Raw genomic sequence first — 8,276 nt, 5'->3', positions numbered from 1 at the left:
AGTGAAGGTCCAGGCATGGCCGAGATGGCCAGCCCCCTAAAACGTGATCAAAGGATCATAAGGTAATCCAAAGATGCCTAATACAATAGTACGAGGTCCTATTTATAATACACTAGCTACTAGGGTTTACATGAGTAAGTAATTGATGCATAAATCCACTTCCTGGGCCCACTTGGTGTGTGTTTGGGCTGAGCCTGAGTGTTGCACGTGCAGAGGCCATTTGTGGAGTTGAACGCCAGTTTTTGTGCCAGTTTGGGCGTTCAACTCTGGTTTTGGATCCTTTTCTGGCGCTGGACGCCAGATTTGGGTAGAAAGCTGGCGTTGAACGCCAGTTTACGTCGTCAATTCTTGGCCAAAGTATGGACTATTATATATTGCTAGAAAGCCCTGGATGTCTACTTTCCAACGCAATTGGAAGCGCGCCATTTCGAGTTCTGTAGCTCCAGAAAATCCACTTTGAGTGCAGGGAGGTCAGAATCCAACAGCATCAGCAGTCCTTTTTCAACCTCTGAATCTGATTTTTGCTCAAGTCCCTCAATTTCAGCCAGAAAATACCTGAAATCACAGAAAAACACACAAACTCATAGTAAAGTCCAGAAATGTGATTTTAACACAAAATCTATTAAAAAACATCCCTAAAAGTAACTAGATCCTACTAAAAACATACTAAAAACAATGTCAAAAAGCGTATAAATTATCCGCTCATCAACGGCCAAGGGTTGAGACAAGGAGAAAAAGCACAGAGTTCTCATAGCTACCCTAAGCTAACAAAGTTATTTTCCTTCAATGGGTTTTATTTTGTATTCTTTTCTTTAGTTTTGTCTGTCTGAGCCTCATGGTAAAAGGAAAACAGAGTGAGGTTTGTAAGAAAAAGCCAGTGAGAGAAAAAAAGACAGAGAGATCAAAATTAAAGAAAAAGCCAGAGATGTCTAAGAGTTCCTTTGTATATCTGTATGTTGTGTTTCATGATCCCGTGGGGATTCCCTTGCAAGTTGGGTTAGCACTTTGTAGTTGAAAGCTTGGTAGATGTCCAAGTCAAGTTCAAATTTGGGGATAGAATCTGAATTTGTCCCAGATAGGATTGGGTAGATCTTAGGGAAGAATTGGTGTTTGTAATCTGATGATTATAGTGAAATTCTGTCATAATTGTGATGGAGACTGGATGTAGGCTGCATTGCACTTAGCAGCTGAACCAGGATACTTCTGGGTGTGATTTTCTCTCTCTCTTCTACTCCTATTCTGTTTCTGTTGCATTGGAGACAAAATTGAAAAATATCTCCTAATCGGTTACGAGACAAAAAAAAATGTCTCTTGACTGGTTATGAGACAAAAAGCAGAAATATTTCCTGAAGCTATTTGAAAAGGCAGAAATTAATATACAGCAGAAATGGGCTAAGATTCAACCCCCCTTCTTTTAGCCACTGATTACCATCAATTGGTATATGAGCTTAGTCTCAAAGAGATCAAGCTTTGCAGCTTGGAGAAAAGATTCTGATGGCAGCTAACAGTGGCTCAAATCTGGTGGCCTATACTCTGACAGAAGGGCAGTCAAGTAACAGAGCTCCATTCTTCAATGGAAAGAACTACAGTTACTGGAAAGAAAGAATGAAGATATTTGTTCAATCTGTAGAGTACAGACTTTGGAAGATAATCTTGGAAGGTCCACAGTTTCCAACCACTACAAGGGCTGATGGTGTGGTTACTCTCAAAGGCGAAGCCGATTGGAATGAGGAAGATAGAAAGAATGTAGAGCTCAATGCCAAAGCAGTCAACTTGCTCAACTGTGTGGTTAGCTTCGAGGAATACCGACGGATATCACGATGCACAACAGCCAAGGAAATCTGGGACAAACTTCAAATCACTCATGAAGGCACAACTCAAGTCAAGAGATCCATAATAGACATGCTGAATAGAGAATACAAAAGGTTCTCAATGAAGGAAGGAGAGACGATAGATGAATTGTTTGAAAGATTCAACGTCATCGTCACTGGCTTGGATGCTATGGGGATCATATATTCTGAATCTGTGCTTGTGAGGAGAATATTGAGATGTCTCACAAAAGAGTGGGAAACCAAAGCAATAGTGATAGCTAAAAGTAGTAACATTGATACTATGACCTATGATGATTTGAGAGGAAATTTACTTGCCTTTGAAAATACATATTTGAAAAAAGATACAAAAAAGAAAGGAATTGCTCTCAAATCTATTACTGAACCTCTGGAAAATGAATCCAGTGATAACTCTTCTGAAAATGAATTTGTTTTGTTTGCTAAGAAATTCAGGAAAATGGTGAAGCTGAAGAAACGAAACAAAGGAGGCAGCTCAAGGAAGCCAAAGAGGAATCTCAGCACAGTAATCTATTACAACTGTAAAGAAGCTGGACACTTCAAGTCTGATTGTCTAAAACTGAAGAAGGAGGATAAGCCAAACAAAGGAAAGAAGAAAGGTCTCATGGCATCTTTTGAGGACTTGGAAAACGACTCTGATGAAGATGATGAAACAAAAACCAAGTCTCAAACGTGTCTCATGGCCGACATAGTTGATGAGGTAATATTTCCTGAACCCTCAATTGAAGACCTTCATCTTATGATTGATCATCTTTCTGAAAAGATTAAATGTATCTTAAATGAAAACCAAGATCTTGAGTCTCAAATAGAAATACTAAAAGTTGAAAATAGTTTTCTTAAAGATAAATTAAGGGAAGCCGAAACCACTATTAATCTTGTTGAGGAAAACAAGCGGTTGAAAGCTGAACTTAAAATCTGTGAATATCACCATTTTGTGACTATAAATCTAAATTATTTTGAAGAAAACGAGTGGCTGCATAAAGAGATAAAAAGAGTTAAAGAGGACCTAGCCAGCTTTGCTCAAAGCTCTGATACTAATTGATGGTAATCAGTGGCTAAGAGAAGGGGGGTTGAATCTTAGCCCCTTTTTGCTGAATATTAATTTCTAATTTTTCAAAGGAACTTCAAGAGATTTTTCTGCTTTTGTCTCGTGCTGTGTTGAGAGACACTTTTTTTTTGTCTTGTGCCGAGTTGAGAGACACTTTTGTTTTCGTCTCCTAATTAACAAAAACAGAGAAAGGAGTAGAAAAGAAGAATTGACACTAGATATATCCTGGTTCAGCCACTAAGTGCAATGTGGCCTACATCCAGTCTCCATCACAACAATGATGGAATTTCACTATCTCTTTTTCAAGATTACAAACACCAATTCTCCTTAGGATCTACCCAATCCTATCTGGGACAAGTCTATATTCTAACCCAACCTGAACTTGACTAGGACTCACCCTAGCTTTCAACCGCAAAGTACTAACCCACTTGGAAGAGACTAGGACTCACCCTAGCTTTCAACTGCAAAGTGTTAACCCAACTTGCAAGGGGATCCCCTCAGGATCATGATAACAAAATAGAAATACATTCAAAGGATTTCTGAGATAATTATGGCTTTTTTCTTTAACTCTCTGCCTTTTTCCACTCATTGACTTTTTCTTACAAAACCTCACATTTTTCCTTTTACCAATGAAACACAGATAGATTAACTGAGAAAAAAATATTCAATGAAAGCCATGAAGGAAAAGAATAAATAGCTCAAAGAGCTATGGGAACCCAAACGTGTGCTCTCACTCCTTACTTCAATCCTTAGCCGTTCACCCTTATTATAGAAGGGGAAGCTTCCAAGATTCAAACCGGTTCAACCAACCCAGTAACTTCTTCTCTAACCATAGAGTAGCAGCGGCTTCAACAGAGAGAGATGAGAGAACCGAGGCTGATGCATGCATGCTTACCTCATCTTTCTCAACCTTTTTCTTCAAGCTTCTTCAATCTGAGCCGTTGAACTTTGCTTTGGCTCCAAGAATTGATTTTGACTATTGATGAGCTTCTGACCCAGGACAGCTTCTTGCCTTCCATTTTAGTTTCTTCCTATGCGCAGCTTCAGTCTTCTTTCTTGGTGGAACAAAAATGAAAATGAGCTTTTGCAACTGAGATCTTCTTCTGTGGCAGAGGTGGATTGCTTCTAATTTTGGCTTCAAAAATCTTGAAGCCCTTTTTCAAATCTTTCCTTCAATGGCAAAGATCTTGTCTTGCCTTACTTCAGATCTTTCTTCTGTGAAGTAAAAATCTTCTTTTCTTCTTCATAGCCTTTTTCTTCCATAGGCTTTTGATAACTTCTTCAATCTTCTATCTCTGATGGATGTGACTGAATTGCAAAGAGAAAGAGGAGAGAGAAGAGAGAATAGCTTTCGTATGGAGCTTGTGACCTTTGGTCATAACTCACTCTCTGTGCATTCTATTTTCTTTCTTTCTTTCTTGGAAGATGATAGACGTGACCGAAAGAGAGAGAGGAGAGAGAAGAGACAAAACTTTCAATGCTCAATCAAACTCAATTTAATTTTGGGTTTCGGTTACCAAGGAAAGTATTCAGCCAAATTGAATTTTGAATTCCAATCACAATGCATAAAAACTTTATCAATTTGGACCCTTTGTTTTGTGATCATCGAATGGCTTCCTTGGTCCCATTCTTTGATTTATCAACTTTGGTTTATGGGCTTCTGATTTGGACCAATTTGATTTCTTTCTTTTAATGTTCAGCCACCCTTTTGGGCTTGTTGTAATTTTGGCCCTTTATTGAAAACTAAGTCACTTCTTACACACTTGAACAAAAATCATCAAACAACCTATTAAAAATTATTAAATAAAACACTTAATAATAATTTTAATAATTTCCTAATTTATATTTAAATAATGTTTAATCATCATTTCAGTTTTCCAAACTCAACAATCTCCCCCTTGATGACAAACATTATTAAATCTGAATTGAAAGGATTAGGATTAAAAAACTCCCTTTGATGATTTGCCAAAATCTCCCCCTTTCTTTTGTTCAATGTGCTCCCCCTTAATGTGTTCCTGATTAACAAAATATTCAAGAAAGTCATCACCTGTATATAAGCTCTAAAGAGTTTCAAGAAGATAAAGATTTTAAACATGAAACCTTTAAGACCGAGCCATTATTTTCACAACATGATCCAGACAGCATATATATGTATACTTGAGCAAATTAGAGCATGAAACAGAGTACTAATCAATGAAATAAAATAGTTTCAATCCAGCCATTTTTCTCCCTTTTTCATTTTTCTCCCCCTTTTGTCATCAAGGAGGGACACATCATATGTCAAAGTTTGTAAGGATCTTATCAATTCACAAAAAAATCAGACAGCCTTGAAACATGCATGAATCAGAGCTAAACCAAATATTAATTAAAAGCTATTTATTCAAGAGCTCAGATGCTAAACTATAAACAATATTCACAACCAGATCAAACTGCATATTTTTAAACACAAATTCAAATAATAAATAGCAGCAAATTCAAATTATAAACAGCAGGTTCAAGCATCGTCATCATAAACAGCAAGTTCAAGCATCATCATCATAGATCAAGATAGAAACAGACAACAACCTTTCAATTTATTTTTCTTTCTCCCCTTTTTGTCATTAAGGAGGGACACCTGTATGGAAAAATAGTTCACCATATATGCAAAAAGTGCAGAGCAGGTAAAAAAAAGTAAAAACCAAGTTACAGTCATCCAACAGAGTTCAACAACTAAAATAAAAAAATAGAGCAAAAATAATGATAAACTAATATTTCAGTAACAAATTTTCAACAGCAACATCATGGAGCAGCCTTACAAAAAAACTCAGATACCAAAACAAAACAAAAACTAGATTAAGTAATATTCACAATCAGACCAATATGCATAATCATAGCTGGGTGAAAGAATAGTGTAAAACAAAGAAAATTGTAGCCAGTCTCAAGCATCATAGGTTCAACTGTTTCACTATAACTGTTTCAATTTATTTTCACACAATGCTTACTCCCCTGTTGTTATCAAGAATAGTAAACCTGCACACAAAAACAGTTCAATATGCAATCCACAGGTGAAAAATAGGTATGAGTGTTAGTGTCAATAGAAGTTGTAAAATGTATCATCAAACAAACAGATTATAAGAAAACAGCTGCATCAAATTGGGCTAGACATCAAATTCCTCATCTTTGGTTGTAAGAGGATCTTCTTCTTCTTTCAAAACCATGTCCTTGGCTGCCTTTGTGCCCTTTTTCATAGATTTTTTTACAGTACTATTACCCTTAAGATATAAAGTTATCTTAGGTTTCATTGCTCAGATCAACACCAAAATACTAAAAAATGCAAGTTAAAAATATTCTATATGTAAGAAAAAATGGGAGTAGTGGAGAAGATGAGAATTTATCATAATAACTACTTTAAATGTTCAAAAATCCTTTGAAAACACAAACCAATTTAATAAAACGAGATTCAAAGAATTTTGAATTTTAAAAACAATACAGGCAGTTTTGAAATGACAAGTCAAATAAAAGATTGAAAAGATTTTGAAACTGATTTGACTTGAAAGATGATGAATGCAAATACTCTCCTTTTTAGTGTATATGATCAAAACAAACAATGAGACCCATTTTATTAAACAAAACAACTTTCTCTTGGGTCTAGTGATGGTTTTAAGGAAACACATTTGACCACCAAGGATTTAATTAAGATAGAATTCAAGAAAAAGACAAATCTGAACCTACAATGGAAGATGCTGTTCACAATGGTATTTAGGGTTTAGAGTTTAGGGTTTTGGGTTTTGGGTTCCCATAGCTCTTTGAGCTGTTTACTCTTCTCCTTCATGGCTTTCATTGATTATTTCTTTATCTCAGTTTAGTCTGTATGTGTTTCATTGGTAAAAGGCAAAATGTGAGGTTTTGTAAGAAAAAGCCAATGAGTGGAAGCCATAGTTATCTCAGAAATTCTTTGTATATATTTCTGTTTTGTTGTCATAATCCTCAGGGGATTCCCTTGCAAGTTGGATTAGCACTTTGCAGTTGAAAGCTAGGTTTAAGTCCTAGTCAAGTTCAGGTTGGGTTAGAATCTGGACTTGTTCCCTTGCAAGTTGGATGAGCACTTTGCTGTTGAAAGCTAGGGTGAGTCCTAGTCAAGTTCAATTGATGTAATTAGTGGCTAAGAGAAGGGAGGTTGAATCTTAGCCCATTTTTGCCGTATATTAATTTCTGCCTTTTCAAATAGCTTCAGGAGATATTTCTGCTTTTTGTCTCATAACTAGTCAAGAGACATTTTCTTTTTGTCTTGTAACCGATTAGGAGATATTTTTCAATTTTGTCTCCAGTGCAACAGAAACAGAATAGGAGTGGAAGAGAGAGAGAATCACACCCAGAAGTATCCTGGTTTAGCTGCTAAGTGCAATGCAGCCTACATCCAGACTCTATCACAACTGTGACGAAATTTCACTATAATCATCAGATTATAAACACCAATTCTTCGCTAGGATCTACCCAATCCTATCTGGGACAAATCCAGATTCTATCCCCAAATCTGAACTTGACTTGGACTCCTACCAAGCTTTCAACCGCAAAGTGCTAACCCAACTTGTAAGAGAATTTTCACAGGATCATGAAACACAACATACAGATGTACAAAGGAACTCTTAGACATCTCTGGTTTTTTCTTTAATTTTGCTCTCTCTGCCTTTTTTCTCTCATTGGCTTTTTCTTACAAACCTCACTCTGTTTGCCTTTTACCATGAGACTCAGACAGACAAAACTAAAGAAAATAATACAAAATAAAATCCATTGAAGGAGAAGAACTTTGTTAGCTTAGGGTAGCTATGAGAACTATGTGCTTTTTCTCCTTGTCTCAACCCTTGGCCGTTCACCCTTATTATAGAAGGAGAAGCTTCCAAGGTTGAAATCGGTTCAACCAAGCCACCAACATCTTCTCCAACACACAAGCAGTTTCAGTTTGGACAGAGAGAAGAGAGAGGGAAACTGAAAATCAACATGCATGTACCTCTCTCATCCTTTCTCATCAAGCTTCTTCAATTTGAGCCCTTGATCTTGACTTGGGCTCCAAGAGAGAACTCTGACCCTTGATGAGCCTCTGATCTTTGACAGCTCCTTCCGTTCCATATTTGCTTCTTCCTCTACGTAGCTCCAGTTGCTACCTTCTGTCTTGGATGAACAAAAATAGAAACGAGCTTTACCACAGAGATCTTCTTCTTTGACCGAGGCCGATTGCTTCTATTCTTGGTATGAAGATCTTGAAGCTTCTTCTTGAAATCTTTCCTTCAGTGGCAAAGATCTTAGCCACACCATGCTTCAGATCTTTCTTTTTCCTAACCATCATAAACCTAGCCTTTTTCTTCTTCATAGCTTCACTATGTATAACTCTAATAACTTGCACT

This window comes from Arachis ipaensis, chromosome B01 (assembly GCF_000816755.2).
Source record: "Arachis ipaensis cultivar K30076 chromosome B01, Araip1.1, whole genome shotgun sequence".
NCBI lineage: Eukaryota > Viridiplantae > Streptophyta > Magnoliopsida > Fabales > Fabaceae > Arachis > Arachis ipaensis.
The sequence above is the reverse complement of the archived record's forward strand: the minus strand, read 5'-3'. Positions refer to the sequence as shown.